The sequence below is a fragment of the Zingiber officinale genome, chromosome 4B (genome assembly GCF_018446385.1).
Source record: "Zingiber officinale cultivar Zhangliang chromosome 4B, Zo_v1.1, whole genome shotgun sequence".
Taxonomy (NCBI): Eukaryota; Viridiplantae; Streptophyta; class Magnoliopsida; order Zingiberales; family Zingiberaceae; genus Zingiber; species Zingiber officinale.
In genome coordinates this window covers 112437867-112458958 of record NC_055993.1, presented here as the reverse complement: position 1 = coordinate 112458958, position 21092 = coordinate 112437867, and the positions used below count along the sequence as shown (strand labels likewise).

Sequence of the window (21092 nt, the reverse complement as noted above, 5' to 3'; positions counted from 1 at the left end):
ACCTATTAGAGAATAATAGGTACTTACCAAAGAATATTTCATTATTGATATATACACACAACGGAACCTTCCTCTACTTAGAGGAAGGTTGTCATATATCCTTCATTATCCGATATATTCTAACACTTGACATTCTATGATGTCTTATTATTGTAGAGGTTATGAGAGATGGTATAAAAAAGGGATCATCTCTGTTGGCGAGGTACGCATACACACACCCACACATCCACATTTACTGTTCTACTATTTATCTTCTTCTCTATTTTGCTTGGCTACTGTTCTGACTTGAGTACTGGAGTGTCTGCGCCAGGGACCCTCTCCCTGATTCTCCCTCTAACGTTCCCGTTTGCTCTATTTGTGGTGTGCATAGGTCTGCAACTTTCAGCTCAAGGCCTGCAACTCCCAGCTTGAAGGCTTTCCTCTGTCAACATTTCTACCACCTCACCGGCCACCCATCTACTTAGCTTAAGGATGGAATTAATCATACTATCATCTCACTTATTTCTAAGTATCTCAATAGATAGAACATGTCAATCTTAGGTTGAAGAAATATCACTTGGAGTGTTTTCCTTATCTATTATGATAATGCAATTCTACACTAAAACATGCATAATTGATACTCTTATCTAAGGTATCAATTGTTGTAATCTTCCCGAATGGTACACTTTAATACATATAATTTGTATTAATCCTCTCATAAATAGAACAACAAGGGACGAGCCGATGGCTCCCAAAGTTTGAAAAATTTGTGACGTTAGGTTATCCGTCAAGACGATCTATCTATGTTTAGTTGATGGAAAATTTATGTGGGAGAGTTAACTGATAGATATAAATCTAGCTAAATTGACATTTTTAAATATATTTGATTTATCATATCTACCAAGTCCTATCGTACGTAATTTGTTGACTGAAGTAGGCAACCATAGACGAAGAGACATTTTCTACATGAGTTTATCAGGGCGCTGATTGGCCAACACACGAATTTATAGGACTTTTGAAACTTGATCTGAAATGTGGCTGAAACTGGACTTAATTTGTTTGGTGCATGCATGCACCAGCGAGCATAAATATTAGAACAACTTAATTAATTATATTAAGCTAAACTTTATTACATTAATTCTGTCAAACTTTTTCTTAACTTTGTCATTAACTTTCGTGAAAATTTTATTCAATATCTGTTAATTAAAATTAAAACACGAGGTGCAATCCACATGAGTTATCATCGGATGCCAGGTTTGGAGATGGAGAAAAGCTGCCGAAAACCTGAAAAAGGAGCTGGAAAAATGTAACGAGGCGCAGTGGTCCCTCATCTTCCGCCAGACGTAGCAATCGGACGGCCCTCGATGCGACAATCAGAGGAGAGGAGTTTCATAGATTAACTTTAAATATTTATTTGCGATTATATAATAAGTATCAATGCTATCCAGAATAAAGTGGCATGATCTTTACCATTATTAAAAACGCGGAAACAATTCTGAAATAGATAAGATAAAAAAGGAGATGAGTGAGAGAGCAAGTGGCTGATCAGAAAAGAGAGGAGAATAATTTGATACAGAAGAAAGTATTTGCCATCCTTTGGTTGCTCTATACTCTTAGTGACTGATGATCAGTAGCTAATTAGCTTAGCATGAATGTGAATTAAGGCTAATTAACTCTCGTAATTAGTCTTAGGGGGCGTTTGGTATGAGCATGAGAATGAGAATCGGAATGAGAATCATTATATTGTGGAATGGGAATGGGTATGAGCATGGATATCACTCTTAAAAGCAATGTTTGGTTAGTTGTATATTTTCTATCGGAATAAATCAATATTTCTTTTTTTACCCTTAAAGAAAAATAAGAGAAAAAAATTAGATGTGAGAGAAAGATAAATGTGAGAGAAAAATATGATGAGAGAGAAAATATGATGAGAGAGGAAATGTGATGAGAAAGAATGAAGAGAGAGAAAGTGTGATGAGAGAAAATGAGAAAAGAGAGTGTGATAGAAGAGAGCATGATGAGAGATAAAATATGATGTGAGAGAAATTATGATGGGAGAGGATGAAGAGATAGAAAATGTAATGAGAAAAAATGAGGGGAGAGAGAGTATGTGATGATAGAGATTGAGGAGAGAGAAAGTATGATGAGAGAGAAAGTGTGATGAGAAAAAAAGAGAACAGTGAGTGTGATAGGAGAGATGATGAGAGAGAAAGTGTGTTGAGGAAAAACAAAGAGGGAGTGTGACAAGAGAGATTGAGGAGAGAGAAAGTGTGATGAGAGCGAAAGTGTAATGAGAAAAAAAAGGAGAAAAGAAAGTGTGATGGGAGATTGAGGAGAGAGAAAGTATGATGAAAAAAAGAAGAAAGAGAGTATGATGGAAGAGATTGAGGAGAGAGAAAGTATAATGAGAAAAAAGAGGAAAGAGAGTGTGATAGGAGAGAGAAAGTGTGTGATAAAATGATGAGAGAGAACAAGGAGAGAGAAGTGATATGAAGAAAAAATAAATAAATAAATTTTGATATTTGATATTAAGGGAGAAAATTTTAGTTTTAGGTCAAGGGTATTTTTGGAATAAGAGAATATTTTGATTGATGAAAATAGGATAATGACTCATTGAAGGAGAGGTACATGGAAATGAGTTATTACCCAATTTCAAGGATTCATTCCCTTATTTTTATTCCTATTCCTATAATCCAGACATTAATAATGACAATCAATAATTCTTATTCTCATTTCTCATTCCTATTTCCCTAAATTAAACGCCCCTTAGTTTTTAGTTAATTAATGTAGGCTTTTTGCATGAAGACGGCAGCTAGCTGGCGACGTGCTTGGTGTATATGCAGACAGCAGTGGCAATGGCCATGGGCTTCGTATGCGACGACCGAGAGCTTGGGCGGCCACTTTAAGTAGACAGCAGTTGAAGGCCTGCTGTGGTGGCTGGCAGCCCAAGCCCTCAGCGTTTGTGCCCACAAGCAGCGAAGGAAAGGCCATCATATGCATGCACAGCACTTGTTGTTGGACACGGTTTCGGTTTGCATGTCTAGCATCCAAAATTAGGAAATTGACACTGTTGCTAACCAATCTCCGGCCTTCTTCTCTTTAAATTTTTTAAGGCTTTCAAAATTCCTCAGACATTAAGTTTTAGAGTGCGAATTAAAGGCCATTCTATCTTAGGAGATAATTGGCGATAAACCATATATAATTAAGCATATGACGTAGGGCAATATCATTTTATAGAGAGAGCTAGTATAACTATGATGAAGGATAAACCCTAAATGTGATTCAACTAGGGATAATAATGAGTTTAATTTGGGTTGGATTCCATATCCTCTATTCTCATCCCCATCCTCATTTATTGTATTCATCTCCATCATATCTTCATCTAGGTATTCAATTTTCATCTTCATCCACATACCCGACAGATAAATGAATATATATACTCTACTCAAATATACTATTATCATCTACAATTATTTTTTTTTTTTTCATATTTGAATTATTTGGCTGATGTTATGGGTATTTATCAAATTCTTAAGAAAATAATAAGAAAAGGCATTAAAGGTAAAAATTAACAAACTAAATATCATAGAAGAAATAATAAAATATTAAAAAAATATTAAAAATAGTTTATATATATATATATATATAAAAGATTAGATTCAAAAAACTCAGATAATAAAAGTTCTAAGGAAAAACATAGACTTCCTAAAGGATGCACAAGACTCTTTAAACAAAAGATTTAGTCAATTAAATTTACTTAGTATTCCTACGTACCAAGAAAGAAATACTAAGTCTTTCAAAACTTATTGAAGAACATAAACCTAAGAATTGGGAACTTCAGTCAAAATAATTTGAACTACAGTCCAAAATTGTTTTACGTAAGGTTAAAGAACGAATTATATCACATAAAACTCAACTTGAAGATGAACTAAAAGGTATACATAAAACCCTTGAAGACATAAAATATAAATGAACAAACTGAACTTTGAAAATTCATACTACAATGAAGCATTAGAATTTTCTAAACAATATTCCAAAAATCAAGATAATGAGTATAGTAAACTAGAAGTTACTAGACAAGGAGATCAAGTTTTAATTCAACAAAACCATACCATACTAGCACTATTATCATCATTACACCATAGACTTACACTATTAGAAAACAAACTATCCCAAGTAGAAACACAAATACAAAAGACAACCAAAGCCACAGAGTGGAGAGAAAGCATAGATAACTTAACAAAAGACCTAAGTAAGTTATCCACTGAAAACATAATCTCCAGAAGACAACCTAAACTTATTCATTCCTAACTTATTCATCAAAATGAGTTTGACAAGAATTCAAATTGAATCATTTGCAAGAACCTCACGAACAGTGAGAGGACAAACAAAAACTAATACAAATCCCTGGATAAATACTATAACTAGACAGTGTAATAGTACATTCATGTGTCAATTGGAAGAAATGATAGATATAGAAAGAAACTTAGTAACATTTTTCAATGAACAATTAAATTCACTTAATCCTAGAAGACTATACAACCAAGGAATATTACCTTTTCTACATCACTTTATAGACATCATAGGACATAGCCTCTTCATCTTTTGATGGAGGAGAAGAAAGATTAAACCTTATGACTAAAGAGCTTGCAAGAACACTCTTACAACGTGGACATGATTATATCCACTTAGGACTAATTGTGTTCAGTCTTAGAGGATTAACGAGAAAAAGTATAGGAGCTAAAGTATTTTTAGTCCTCTTTGACTCTCGATTCTCAGATGATGAAAAGATAATTATAGAACTTATTGAGGTAGACATGAATAGTGACTTGGGAATTATGTACTTCTATACAAATTTCAATATGACTATTTTAGATTTCATCAAACATATTAAAATCACTATTCAAGCAAAAGGATATGGAAACTTCTAAAAACATAACATACAAATTGATATAATTTTCTTAGTTAAGATAATGACTCAAATTAATAATAATTTAATGATACAAATACATAACATCATTGAAGCCCTTACTATAAGAGGAATTTATTTCTTAAAAACTAAAGACTTCTCTTTAGAAATCTTAGCAGGACTAGATTGGAGCCTCAATTTAGATTTAAACACTTAACCACAAACTCTTCAACCAACAGACTCAATAATCTATAACGATAGGCATGGTGGCTCAATAGTTAGATTTAATAATTATAAACCCTCCACATCACACAATGAGGAAAACGAAGAAGATGATAATGTCAATCTAATGAATATTGAAAATACTAGTAACAATATGTTAGACCAACAAACATACAATATAAATTACTCATCACAACAAGGATTTTTTTGATGACTTACATGAATTCATATACATGCCCACAGAAATAACAATCCACCTAACTCTAAGAGACCTAGTGGAACTTGAACACTTTGAAAAACAACATAAACTTGATAAAGATTGGGAATTATAATTTGATGAGGAATAAAATACAATTGCTAAAAAATGGGCAGAAGTCAATCTTATGAATCCTGCAAAATCTAGTAATGCAGGCACATTGAGACCACAACCATTACAAGTCCAATACCCTAAAAGTTCAATGAGAACAATGGATTATAGAGAAAGACATCCCCCACAGACAAAAATAACTCCATATATAAATGATAATCCTTTACTTCCAACCATAGGCAAAATAATGACACCCAAAATAACCTACTTTGGAAAAAAAAAACTCATTACTTCTAAACATAGCTGAATGTGATGATCCACAAATGTATGATACCTACCTAGAACAATGAATTGTATCTATCAAAGGAGATTACCAAGCAAGACATGAACTTGACATAGAAACTGGAGAAGCTATGATGAGGGTAGGATAAAATTATTTAGGCGATGTTGCTTGAGTGCTTGGGAAGCTTATAAAACAAATTTCTCAAAAGAAATAGTTCATATAGCCTCCCAAGGTAACAACATATTAAACTTTTACAATACCATCCATAGGTTATTTACAGCCAAAGATGCTAATACAAGCTTAGATTTACAATAGAGGGAAGCTATGAAAGATTTGAAATAACTCCAACTATTTAGCTGGAATTGGACTAAACTATTTTGTAATGACTTCCTCGTACTTACAGTAGTCTCAGGAAATTATTGTAAACCTAAACTAGGAGAAAGGCTATTTAGTAATTACCAGGCGATCTAGGAAAAGAAATTCATAAGGCATGGACAGATATAAAAGTAGCACCCCAATACGATAATATAGGGGTACACATACAACATATCATATCAGTCCTTAAAGACAAATGCACGTACATCTAAATACAGAAACAACTTAAAAATCAACAGTATGGCTTCTGTAGCCAAATATATACTCTGCAATAATATGAGCTTAATCAACATAGACAATGTTAGAAAAGAAGGTCTGTTAGGTCCACTACAAAACCTATGACACAACAACCTAAACGTAACACTAAGCTCAGAAAAACATACTATGTACGAAAGAGTAGGGAAAAGAAACATATTTAAATAAAGATAAACATGTCTGAAAGTTTAAACAAAAAAAAACATATGAGAACACTATCACTTGTTTTGCTTGTAATGAACCAAGACATTTGTCTTCTGCATGCCCTAACAAAAAGAATCTATACACAAGAGAGGTTAAGTTAGTCACTTGTACTAATTTAGACTTAGTAGAAATATAATTAGATATTTATGATGCTTCCTCTATCTATTCCATAGTATTCGTAGAAGAGATTGCGGATATACATTCTTCTTTTGATTATACCCCGATGAATTTATTCCTAGACAATCCATGTATAGCAACAGATCCATATGACCATTTTCATCCAGAAATGGATGCACTATCATATCAATGGGAGGATCTGTTCTCTCCCGATGATTTGAACCTAATGTTCACATAGTCCAACCCAAATACGGTTACTATAGGGCGACCCAACTTATCCAAATATCCTCATGATTGAACACTAAAAACTGGAATAGACAATGTTCCCTATTTTACTTGTGGTTTCTACACAACCATAGACAAAAGAGGAACTTGCAAAATTTATAAAAAAACAAATATATAACCTATTCTTGCAAGAAATCTTTTCTATCATCATACTTGTTACTCATCAAGTTTAAGCTAGTACACAAAACATACTGCTTGAAACTAGAGTATCCGTATTGGAAACTCAACTTAACTTGCTAGAAGCAGAGATAGCCACTCTAAGGCTAGCCTCCACTTCTTCTATGCCTGAAGACAAAGGAAAAGTACTTACACTCACCAAGACAAACTCAGATACAGATTTAGTTTTTATAAAATCCCCTACGTATCTGTAATATCAGAAGAACCACTAATGTCCGCGTCAAGTGCTCGGTCAATATCCAAGGTCATAAATTTACGCTTTATGTTTTTCTTGATAGTGGAGCCGCTAATTCCACTATCGATGAAGCCACTATGTAGGATCAAGAAGCACTAGAGGGGGGGGGGGGGGGGGGTGAATAGCATTCGTGGCTTTTTCACGTTTTATGGAAAACACAGAGTAATAATGCAGCGGAAAAGAACAAATCAAAAGCAATTGCTAACAAGTTTCTTTTACTTGGTTTGAGGCCTGTGACGACTCCTACTCCAAGGTCCACACTCGTTGAGTATTTACTTTGAGCAATTCACTATCAATCCAGAAATTACAAGTACAATTGTATAAGTGTAATAATTGAATGTCTACCGACAACTACAAATAAAGAATTTCGGGCTTCCGGTTATTGGAGTTGCATTACAGCTTTGTCGGATCATCTTTTGAGCGGCGCACAGTAGAAAGATTGTGAAGATCAAGTTATATTAAGGATCTACTCGAACCTATCTTAAATAGGCAGTTGAAGGCACCTTCAGCCTCCATGGAAGACACCTCTAGCTTGATTCTTATCCCCACAACTTCAATCGTCGATAACATCCGCGTTCTACGAATTTTATCTCTCCAAAGGCACCTTCAAGCTCCATGGAAGGTGCATTGAACACTGTTCACTGGAAGCACCTTCAATCTCCATAGAAGGCGCCTTGAACACAGTTCACCTGAGGCACTTTTGTGCTTTCCACTTCCTGCAAGGTATATTAGTCCAAATACAAAATATATCTTACAAAATAGAGTTAGCACAACAAAATATGAAATAATAAATTATTTTGACAGCCTCCGGACTGTCCAGTTCTGACTTTGAATTTCTCTGAAACTCTAGATTGAATCGACGTCTACTGTTCCCTCTTCGGGGAACACATCCTCACCTACTCCTCTCAGGAGAATTTACCTTTTGTCAGGCTAGTCCTCCAGACCGACTAGACTTTTGCTCAGCGTCTAAGTCTTCAGGACTTTTCTACTAGACGTCTGATCCCCTACCCGTCCAGACTTCCACCTCATTCGCAACCACCAGAATTTTCACCTAGAGTCCCTGACTCTAGGATTTCGCCCAAAGTCCTCAACCCGCCAAGACTTCGTCTTGCCTAAGCACAGTTAGGACTTTCCATCACCTAGGGTTACCTCCCCTAGGACCTAGGGCTAGCTCCCCTTAGGATTTTCCGCCTGCCTAGAATACACCAGGACTTTTGCCTAAAAATACTTAAGACTTTCCTGCAAGCTCATTCATATTTGTTAGATAATAAGACATCTTAACTTTGGACACTTTGTCATAATCAAAACTTAGGTTCGATCATCTGATGCTCCCTACACCAATAATCACTCACTTTTTTATTATGGCAACCTGGTTCAAAGTTAAGTAAAATATAACAATAATTAAAGGAATAATAATTTGGAAAAAGAAAAAAATTTATGCTCCCCCTTTCATAAAGATTATGTTTAAATTAACTTTAACCTCTCTCTCCCCCTTTTACATATATCAAAAACAAATACTAAGAGAGGGAGAAAGAAACTTTAATTAAGAAGAAGGAAAAACTTAGCTAATTTTTAAGCTTTGAAAGTGACTTAGGGTTTACCAAAAAAACTTTAGCTAAATTCTTTTTAAAAAACTTTTATCAAGTACTTAGCGTTCAAAAGATTTTGATGAAAATTTAGCTTTTAAAAGGATTTTGATAAACTTTTAGCTTTGAAAAAGATTTTCTTGTAAAAATACTTAGCTAAAATACTTTATCAAATATTTAGTTTTTTGAAAAGAGATTTTAATAATAAAAAAATAGGATTTAAAATGACTTTGATAAAAGCTTAGCTTTTATTTTGATAAAAACTTATTTTTCTAGATACAAAAATAGTTAAACAATAAAAGATTGAATTTTTTTTCTACAAAATAACTTTGAAACCTTGGAAAACAATGGTTCAACAAAAAGAATTAATGTCTTAACCTTCGTTTCACTCCCCCTTAATTAATGCCAAAAATAAGTGCTTTTTAGGGTATCCTATAGTCCAAGCATGTAAAATAAGAAGAACATAAAAGTTATTATTTATTTTTCTAATTTTCTATCTCACTCATTCTATGTTATCAAGCATGTTCAACTAATGAGCGTGTGTGAGACGGAGTTAAGTTGATTTTATCTTCAACTTTGAAATATATTTATGATATTGAAGTATATTTCAAAAATAATTTAAGTTAAATTTAGATTTCAAAAATACTAAATTTGAGATTTTAAAATATAAGTTTGAATTTTGAATGAGTTTGAATTTCAAATTTTGGAATATAAGTTTAAGTTTTGAATAAGTTTGAATTTTGAATTTTAGAATATAAGTTTAACTTTTGAATAAGTTTAAATTTCTAATTTTAAAATATTAGTTTGAATTTCTAATTTTAATTGAGTGAGTTTAATTAATTTGGGTTTGGTTAACTACTTGATATTTTAAACTTAGATCCATCTCACCCTTTTCTAGATTTTCAATCAGGGAACCTTAATAGTTTTGTGAGATGGTTAATTTAATCTTCAATTTAAATTATCATGTAACGATTGATTTATATTTGAGTTAGACTAAGGTTTTACAGTTAGTCAATTAAATATTTATTTCAATGATTGGCTTCTAGGATGTGGCGAGGTACTAGGCCTTCTTGGGTATGAGATCATCTACCACTTCTAGACAAAGCCTTTCAAAAAATTGAATATTTAATTTCCTTTCAAAAAATCCTAGGTCTAACTAGTCAAGTGTGAATCAAGCCTAGGTCCTATCTACCCTAGTCTAAGCATGTATAGTGAAAGTAGTAAAGTAAGAATCAAAAAAATCTATCTAATGATAAAAATGATCTTTCTATTAGCTCCCCCTAGATCATAGCCTCGATAGGGTCTATCAAGGCAGTGGATTTGATTCTTGGGGATATAATATTGACCAAATCCAACTTGATTAGTTAGATTAGACTTGGGGATTTAGTCAAAGAACTTGAGTTAGTCGCTTCCTTAAGGGTTGTTACCTTCTTTTGGAGTGACTTGATCTGAACGTCGGATTTGGCCAACTTTCTTAATAAATATAAAACTAAATTTTATAAGTCATCTATCTGAGTACCAGAAATTAGGAAACTTACAATGTTATTTGACCCTTCGAAAATGGATACAGATCCATGGTTTCTCTCATACTCGATTTCTGATTCACTCTCGGTTTCAGACTTGGACTCGATTTCGGCAACTTACGCTTGTACCGGTAGAGCGAGGAATCTTGTTTGCTTGTGTTCTTTGTCCGACTCTTCTGATGACTCGGACCATGTTGCCTTCAACACCTTCCTTTTTCCTTGCTTTTGGTTTGGGCAGTCAAGCTTGTAGTGTCCCTTTTTTGTTGCAGCTATAGCAGGTAACTCCAGACTTGACCTTCGTATTCGATTGAGTCACCTTCTTCTGCTTAGTGTTTTCCGAACTAGTTTGACTAGTTTGGTGGTGATATCATCTTCATCTGAGTCTAATTCATCTCTAGACTCGGGTTCGATCTGGTACTTCTTTCTAGTCTCCTTCATCTTGCTTGTACCTACAACCAACGCAATACTTTTCTCGATGAGCATGCATTAATCTGTTCGTGTAACTCAAAATCAGAAAATAATTCATCTAATCTAATAATTGAAAGATCTTTGGATACTTTGTAAGCATCTACCATCAATGCCCACAGGGTATTTCTCGGAAAAGGATTCAGCGCGTACCTAATGACATCACGATTCTCCAATTTTTGTCCGATCGTGTGGAGGTCGTTGAGTAGATCTTGGATCCGGACGTATAGTTGAATTGTTGATTCTCTGTTCTGCATCTTGATGCTATGTAATTTATTTAACAATAAATCTTTCTTACATACCTTAGCGTCAGAGGTTCCTTCATGAAGTTTGATCAACTTTTGCCAAAGCTCTGTAGCATTACTGAATGACTCGATTCAACTCATCTTTGGTTAGTCCGCATTGTAGGGCTCGAGTTGCCTTTACATCATCTTCTATCTTTTTCATCAGGTGTGTGTCCCAATTTTCGCATGACACAAGTACTCCAGTGTTGTCGACTGGTAGGGAGAAGCTCGTTTGAATGATGATCCACATATCTACCTCTGTCTTCATATACTACTCCATTCGACTCTTCTAGTAGCTGAAGTCTTCGCTGGAGAAAAGAGATGGATGAGCTGTGATGTAGCCTTCTTGGTGGGCCATTAAAAAAAATCTCGCATAAAAAAAAACAAACAATAACAATTGTTCCAAGACTTGGTCTTGATTAGTAGTGCGGGAGAACGATAAAAATAACAATTCACTAATTTAAAAAAATATTAATAAAATATTAATAAAAAATATTATTACAAATTTTGATAACTGTGATATTTTATTAATATTGACTAATGGTGAAAAGATGAAAAGAATTTTTAAAAATAATTTTAGAGGAAAAAAACGAAAGGTGTAATAATGCAGCAGTATATAATTTTGTTTTTCAAAGAAGAACCCCCCTGCTTAATTAGTAGTTTCATCAAATTAGAGTGGCCTAGCTCTTATACAAATTGTAGGATCGAGAAGCGCTAGATGGGAGGGGGGGTGAATAGCGCTCGTGACTTTTTTATATTTTACAGAAAACACAGAGTAATAATGCAGTGGAAAAGAACAAAGCAAAAGCAATCGCTAACAAGTTTCTTTTACTTGGTTCGGAGCTTGTGACGACTCCTACTCTATGGCCCACACTTGTTGAGTGTTTACTTTGAGCAATTCACTATCAATCCAGAAATTACAAGTACAATTGTATAAGTGCAATAATTGAATGTATACAGACAACTACGAATAAAGAATTTTGGGCTTCTAGTTGTCAGAGTTGCATTGCAGCTTCATCGGATCGTCTTTTGAGCGACGTGTAGTAGAAAGATTATGAAGATCAAGTTATATTAAGGCTCTACTCGAACCTGCCTTAAATAGGCTGTTGAAGGCACCTTCAGCCTCCATGGAAGGCGCCTCCAGCTTAATTCTTATCCCCACAACTTCGGTTGTCGATAACATCCACGTTCTACAAATTTTATCTCTCTGAAGACGCCTTCAAGCTCCATGGAAGGCGCCTTGAACACTGTTCACTGGAGGCGCCTTCAATCTCCATAGAAGGTGCCTTGAACACTGTTCACCCGAGGCTTTTTTGTGCTTTCCACTTCCTACAAGTCATATTAGTCCAAATACAAAATATATCTTGTAAAATAGAGTTAGCACAATAAAATATAAAAAATAAATTATTTTGATAGTCTCCAAATTATTCGGTTCTGACTTTGGATTTCGCTAAAACTCTAGATCAAACCAACGCCTACTATTTCCTCTTCGGGAAACGCTTCCTCACCTACTTCTCTTAGGGGAGTTTATCTTTTGCCAGACTGGTATTTCAGACCGACTGAACTTTTGCTCAGCGTCTGATTCTTTAGGACTTTTCTGCTGGACGTCCAATCTCCTACTCGTCCAGACTTCCACCTAGTTCGCGGCCACCAGGATTTTCACCTAGAGTCTCTGACTCTAGGATTTCGCCCAAAGTGCTCGACTCGCCAAGACTTCGCCTTGCCTAAGCACAGTTAGGACTTTCTATCACCTAGGGTTACCTCCTCCTATGACCTAGGGTTACCTCCCCTTAGGGTTTTGCATCTGCCTAGAATATACTAGGACTTTTGCTCAAATACACTTAGGACTTTTTTCCAAGCTCATTCACATTTGTTAGATAACAATACATCTTAACTTTGGACATTTTTCCATAATCAAAACTTAGGTTCGATCGTCTGGTGCTCTCTGCATCAACACACTATTCTTTCCATCCTACCTCCAACCCTTATCAAAATTGCTACACAACCAATGGTCAACGTACAGTTTGATGACCAACAACCTTTAGCACCCCGCTTTCTCTTTCTAAGTTTTGGATCAAGCTCCTATTAAATAAAAATATCCACTTAATTCTCAATCTAAATTTTCTTGTCGCTCCCGACCGAGCTCTCCTACTTACAAAAGACTATGCTCTTTTCCTATCAACCCTTGTCGTCTCTCTTATTGTCTCTCGTTATCCTTCCATCGTGCATAAGCATGGTGATGGCCCTTCTAATGCTCCTTCCACTTCTTCCATTACTGATCCCTCCTCCTCCACTACCCCAAAGGCACAGCCAATCACCTTTAATAAGGAGTCATGAAAATGCCTTAGCAAAAACTCACGCAAGGGTTCTTACCTACTAAATATAGGATCGTTGCGCTAGAGGGAGGGGGTGAATAGTGGTCATGACTTTAACGTTCATTTAAAAACTTTCGAGAGATAAGCAGTAGAATAAAGACAGAAAGAAAGACGAGCAATCGCTAACACTTTGATTTACTTGGTTCGGAGCCTGTAACGACTCCTACTCCAAGACCCACATGTGAGAGTGCTTTCAATAAACAATTCACTAGTAGTTAGAAGAAAGATTACAAATATTATGTATAAGAATTACAATTATAAAACTGTAAATAAAACTATATTGACAACATGTAAAGATTGAAGTCGCGAGCCTTCGGTTGTCGGAGTAGCGTATGGGCATCGTGGAAGCATTTTCTGAGCAGCGCACAAGAGCGAAAGATGCTTGGAATGTTATTTTTAAGCTGCTGGTCGAATCCTTCTTTTATAGCCCACTCCAGGCTCCTAGAACCTCCCCTGAGTGCTCCTATAGGGCTGATATGGTGTGCTCTTATCAAAACTTGATCCGGTAGAAATTATCCATCTCCGGGTGCCTGGACCACCCCCAGGTTCTTGGGCCCTGACGTAGGTCCCCCAATCAGTGCACTCCAACTTGCATTGCAGATAGGTTTTTGGCTGTTTCGATGCTTGGAATAACTCCAGGTGCTTGGACCACAAGGACACCTGGCTAGGCACCCTGCTTTGATCGAAGCCAGTCTGGGCGCTCAGACTCCCTCCTGGTGGTCGGACCACCATTTTCATAATTTTGTTTTCTTGAAAAATCAGGTTAGTTCATGCAAATAACATGTAAAGAATGATAAGATTTGACAACATTCAGATTGTCTGGTCCTGACTTTAAGTTTCATTGAAACTCTAGGTCAGACCGACGCCTACTATTTCCTATTCAGGGAACTCGTCTTCACCTACTCCTCTCAAAAGAAATTACTTTTTATGAAACCGGTCCTCTAGACCGTTTGGACTTTTGCTCTGTGTCCGAGATTTCATGACTTCATACTGAACGTTCAATCCACGATCTGTCCACTCCGCGACCCCCAAGATTTTCACCTAGAGTCCTCGACTCTAGGATTTTGCCCAAAGTCCTTAATCCGCCAAGACTTTGTCAGTCCCCCGAACCAAGACTTCATTGTCTAACTGCAGCTTGGACTTTCCTCCTGCTTAACCACAGCTAGGACTTTCCTTTGTCTAAGATCACTTAGAACTTTCCTGCACACTTAGTCACACTTGTTAGATCACAAGACAACTTAATTTTGAACTCATTTTCCATTATCAAAACGCAAGTTCGATCGTCTGGTACTCTCTGGATCATTAATCTCAACCTTTTTAATTATAACAACCTTGTTCAAAAGTTAAGTAAAAATATACAAAATAGTAAGACATTAAGAACAAGTAAACAAGGCAAAAATGTTACTCACTCCCCCTTAAGTATTACTTTTTCAACAGAATAAAGATTTTTTTGCTTTACTTTTAATACGCTTCTCCCCCTTTGACATATATAAAAAATTATTAAGTAGAGAGAAAAGTTATAAAAAAAAAACTTTAATTTTGAAAAGTCAACTTTTTAATCTTTTCTTTTAAGCTCCCTCTGAAAATAGCACTTAACTTTTCTTTTTAAAAAAATGTGTTTAGCTTAGAAAAAATCTTAGCTAAATACTTAGCTTAAAAAAAATTCTTAAAAAACTGAGCTGAATATTTAACTTTGAAAATAATTTCTTTGAAAAATATTTAGCTAAATAGTTATATTTAAAAAAATTTAAAAAAAAATAGTTTAAAACATAGCTTTAAAAAAGAATTTCTTTTAAAATTTTGAAGAAGTAATTGGATTTGAAAAATCTTATAAATATTTTTAAATATCATCGAAAAAGAAAACTTAATTTTAAAATTAAAAAAAATTAACTCCCTTTGTCTCTCTCTCTTAAAAATTTTAAGTAATTTGTAGGGAATAGTGAGCTTAAATAATTAAATTAATATCTTGATTAATGCCTTGATTAATGATTATGATCCTAGAGACCAAGCATGAAAAACTTAAGTTTAAAAGCAAGGAGATAATTATCTATTTTTTTTAATTTTTAATCTCACTTATTCTATGTTATCAAACATATTCAGCTTATGAGTTTGTGTGAGACGGAGTTAAGTTAATTTTTAATTTGATTTTAACTTTGAGAATATTATTTTTTACTTTAAGAAATATTTAAATTTAAAATTTAAGATTGAATATTTAATTTTAAATTTTGAAAAAATATTTAAGATTGAATATTTAAGTTTGAATTTTGAATAAATATTTATGTTTGAATAATTAAATTTTGAATTTTAAAACTTTTAATTAAGATTTGAAAATTAATTAAGATTTGAAAATGATTAAGATTTTAAAATTTATAATTTTAAAATTTATTATGATGAAAATTAATTAACATTTAAAAATAATTAAGATTTTGAAATTAAAATATGAAAATTAATTATGATTTAAAAGTTAATTAACATTTAAAAATAATTAAAATTTTGGAAATTAAAATTTAAAAATTACTTATCACTTAAAAATTAATTAACATGTGAAAATAATTAAGATTTCAAAATTAAAATTTGAAATTGATTATGATTTGGTTTAAGTTTTGTTAAATTTGATTAATTTGAATAATATTTTTGTAGGTTAAGTTAGGTTTAAGTTGTTGGTCGAAATCTTCTTTTATAACTCACTCCGAGTACCTAGAACCTCCCACAGGTGCCTCCACAGGGATGATGTCACGTCCTAGAGGAGTCTCTTCCAGACAAAAAATCTGATAACATCTCCCTTGTACCAGTGACAATCTGAAATATACATACAACCACAAGTATACATCAGCCACACATGGTTAGACTTACACAACACAACAAACCATACAAAACACCACATCACAACACTCCGGAACCAAAACCTAAATTTACATTGCTAAGTAAACCGAAAACATAGACCAAATAAAGTACAAATGAAAACTAGAAACAAGTCTTCGGATGTGACGTGGAAACCGGCAAACAGGATACTCCAAGCGACTCCAAAAATCTACCTGTTACCTAAAATAGAAATAGCGCAACGGTGTGAGTTCAAAGAACTCAACGGATATCAAGCTGACATGCCTAGTAAGATATAACTATAAGTAATAATCATGGAGTACAGTGTTCTGATCAATAATAAGAAATGTAAACTGAAAATATAACAGAAGAAGAAATGTACTCACCAGGACCTCCTATCCAGATGTAAGGGTCGTCAGACCAGATATATAATGTCTCCTATATACATGTCGATCATATGCAACCACCAAAATGCAGCAAACAAAGTGCAGCAATCACAAAAAATAAATGCGATCAATGCATATGATGCAAAAATGACATGTGTTACCTATGACACTAGTCAATCATCTCACACGTGATGGTGAGACCGAGTGAGTAGAGCTATGACAACTGTGCACTCTACCATTACTGCTCCTGAGTGATCGAGTGGATAGGATGCTGTCGAAGTACACCTATCCTCCTACCTCAATCAGAGGAGGGGAGCGCAATGCTCTCATCTCCCTGTATCATAATCAAGGGGAGGGATCCCTGCTCGCTACCACGCTGCAGTCTCACTACCCATGAGCAGACCAGCGGAGCCTGACAGAACAACTACACACACCCTGCCTGATGTATGTGCAGATCATGTAACTGACGATGTGCTCAACAATAATGGAGCCGACAATCGCACAACATGCAATTATGCAAGATGGTGCATGACACTAAGCATGTAAATCCTAACCATAATCACCTCCACATAATATGCACCAAACAGGAAAATAAATCATACTATGACCTAGATATCATAGATCTAAGTACACATGCCAAATAATAAAATCCAGAAAATTAGTCCTATACTCAATGAAGCCTAGTATGTCACTTCCTCTAGGAACTAAGGTACACATGACAATAATCAAGAGATATAAACATGGATACATAACAGACAACAAACATAACATAAAATAAGTATCAAATAGTGGCATACCAAGGGAAAACCTAAGCATGATCATTGCTACTAACTATAAATTACTATGCATATCAAAGTGACAATATCATAAAAAATAAGTCAAGAGATACCCGCCTTAAAAAGAAGATCAGGTCAAACAGAAATCCTACATCGTGATGTCGTCTCAATCAGAGTCCTGCATCAAAGTATTTTATTTAGCTAAGTCCCTATGAATTTAAATAGCTAAATAAAATACCCAAACCTAACTAGAGAAAACCCTAATTATTCCATCATTCGGATTAAACCTAACTATCCTTTAATCAACTATGAAATAACCATCAAAATCAACACTAAAACTTACCCAATTTAGCCCTTCTCTGTTGAATCACAACTAGAGCAGTTGCTGCTGGAAACTAAAGTCATCACCAAGATGAAGTTATTGCTGTTAATTATTCTCGATCATCACTTGTTAGCCGGAATTCAACATGATTGTAGTTCTACCGATCAAATCTATAACCAAATGCAATTCATGTGAGTACCATGGGTCAGCAATCACACAGGGATAGGACTAGAGATGGAGATGCTCACCTTGCTAGCTACTTAGCGGGCAATATGACGAAACAGTGGTGTTTGTTGCTGGAAGAAATGTAGTCGGGCAAGGGAAGGTTGCTGATCTCCAAATCCATTTCTCCAATTCAACCCTTTCTGGCCGGAAGTAACAACCTACTGCCCAACTCATTCTTTGTTGACCAATCCAGCAAACCAGTACCCAAATTCTTGAATCCTGATCTAGGTTAAGAGCATACCTCAAATCAGGCCGCCAGAATCCCTCAATCGACGACAGATAGATCATGAGCATGTGGTCGGCCAATGGATGCCCGACTCGAGCACTACCAGACACGAATGGTGATGAGCTGGCATCGACGCAAGGCTAAAGGGGTAGGCGGAGGTTATGGCAGGCGGCGGTGTCGTTCCTGACGAACATGGCGCGAGTGGTGATTGGGTCGGGTGCCGGTGCCACGATACTGAATGCATCTCTGTACACGGGGGACGGTGGGCAGCGCGCGGTGCTGTTTGATCATTTCCGAGGGGTGCTGCCGGAGACGGTGGGAGAGGGAACCCACTTTCTCGTCCCGTGGTTGGGCAGGGCGTCGCGAGAGGAGAAGAGGTGGCGGGCTCGGGGAAGAGGAGAAGGAAGCGTGGTCGGCGACGGGATGAAGAAGAGAGACCCGTCGCTGTTCGGAATCGCGAGAGGGAGGGGAAGAGGAAGAAGAAGGGGCGGCAACGAGAGGAGGAGAAGATGGGTTCGGCGAGACATAGAGAGGAAAATTAGGGGAAACAATTAAACTTAGGGCTTTTCAATTAAAGCTTAGGTTATTTTCTCAATCAACTCTCAATTAATTGGGATATTACAAATAGACTTTCACTTAGCCTACAAAATCATCCCTTTAAATTCGTCATACAAACTCTGAAAAATTCTCATAAAATTTTTAAAAATTCCTAAAAATTCTATTAAGGTTATTTCTCAAATAACCTTATTATTTTATTATTATTTGGTTGCCGTATTTTACAGCTGACATGACATGCTCTCATCAAAACTTGATCCGGTAGAAGTTATCCACCTCCAAGCACTCGGACCGCTCTCAAGTGTCTGGACATTGACATAGGTCCCCAAGCAGCGCGCTCCAGCTCACAACGCGGATAGGATTTTGGCTGTCCGGGCACCTGGAGTAACTCCGGGTGCTCTGACCGCGAGGGCGCCTGGCCAGGCACCCTACTCCGAGTGAAGCCAGTCTGGGCGCCTGGACCACCATTTTCATGATTTTGTTTTCCTACAAAATCTTGTTAGTCCTGGACAATAACATGTAAAGAATGATAAGATTTGACAGCCTTCAGATAGTCCGGTCTTGACTTTGAGTTTCGCTGAAACTCTAGGTCGGACCGACGCCTACTGTTCCCTTTTCAGGGAACGCGTTCTCACTTACTCCTCTCAGGAGAAATTACCTTTTACTAGATTGGCCCTCCAGACTGTCTGGACTTTTGCTCTGCGTCTGAGACTTTAGAACTTCATGCTGAATGTCTGATCCATGACCCATCCAGTCTTCCACTTGGTTTCTATGACCCATAGATATTTTAGCTAGAGTCATTGACTCTAAGATTTCACCCAGAATCCTCAACTCACCAAGACTTTGTCAGTCCCCTCGACCAAAACTTCTTTGCCTAGCCGCATCTAGGACTTCCACCCGCCTAACTACAGTTAAGACTTTTCTTTACCTAAGATCACTTAGGACTTTCCTGTACACTTAGTCATACTTGTTAGATCACAAGACAACTTAACTTTGAACCCGTTTACCATTTTCAAAATATAAGTTCAATCGTCTGGTGCTCCTACACCAACACTAAATACTCAGGAACTTTCTTGTTCACTACCTTTACAAGACTATCAAGAAAACTAGAAATACTTGGTTGTATAAGCGCTTATCTAGAAGATAGTACCAGAAATTGGGAGATACCTAAAGACATTCTTTCTCCAACATCTTTACTTCAGTTAATAAATACACAACAACCAAACTTAGATTCCTTAATTTCTAGGTATGAAAAACTAGAAATTATAGGAGATAACCCTTCAAGATATTGGGGAAAAGATAAGGTATACTGCAAATTAGCAATATTAAATCTGAATCTCACTATAAAAGTAGAAGACTTAGATATACCAACTTAAAAATAGAAGAGTGTGCTATGTACATTAAACAATTACTAAAACTTGGAGCAATCTAAAGATCTACTTCTAGACATAAGGTCCAACTATAATAGTAAATAAAAGATCCGAACAAAAATGTGGTCAATCAAGAATGATATTTAATTACAAAAGATTAAATGATAATTGTTAAGAAGATGATTACAAAATACCTGATAAAGACTAACTACTCAACAAAATATAAAATTTAAAATGGTATTTAAAGTTTGATATGAAATCAGGATTCTAGCAAGTTAAGATGCATCCTGATTCTATCGAATAGACAGTCTTCTCATGGCCAGAAAGACATTTTGAATGGTTAGTAATGTCATTCGAACTTAAGGTAGTACCTCAAATTTTCCAATGGAAGATGGATGTCATTTTTAAAAATGTCTCTATGTTCACATGCATCTACATTGACGATGTGTTAATTTGTTCTAAAATAAAAGATGAACATTTTTCTCATCTATAGTTATTTTTAACCTCTTTGAAAATCATGGCCTTATAGTTTTGTGGAAGAAAATGAAATTGGCCACAAAACACATAGATTTTCTTAGAATAGAAATTAGACAAGGATCAATTACACTACAACTCCATATTTCATCCAAGATACTCACTTTTTTAGACAAAATGGAAGATATGAAAACATTAAGAACATTTTTAGGACTCTTAAATTATGCCAGTCATTACCTCAAGGACATAGGAAAAATTAGTGGACTCTTATACAACAAAACATTGATTATGGATCAAAAATACTTTAGTCAACAAGATATAGAGCTAGTTAATCAAATCAAAGAATTATTTAGAACT

At 35.4% G+C, this 21092-nt stretch overlaps 1 long non-coding RNA gene across 1 annotated transcript; it reads right to left on the bottom strand.

Annotated features, from left to right (window-relative positions):
* Positions 1–16334: 16334 nt before the first annotated feature.
* LOC121976073 lies at positions 16335–18857 on the bottom strand. Its single transcript, XR_006110504.1, has 3 exons — positions 18134–18857; positions 17907–18055; positions 16335–17741 (listed from the first exon to the last, which is right to left on the bottom strand). It is a non-coding gene; the product is annotated as an uncharacterized LOC121976073 (long non-coding RNA).
* Positions 18858–21092: the final 2235 nt, after the last annotated feature.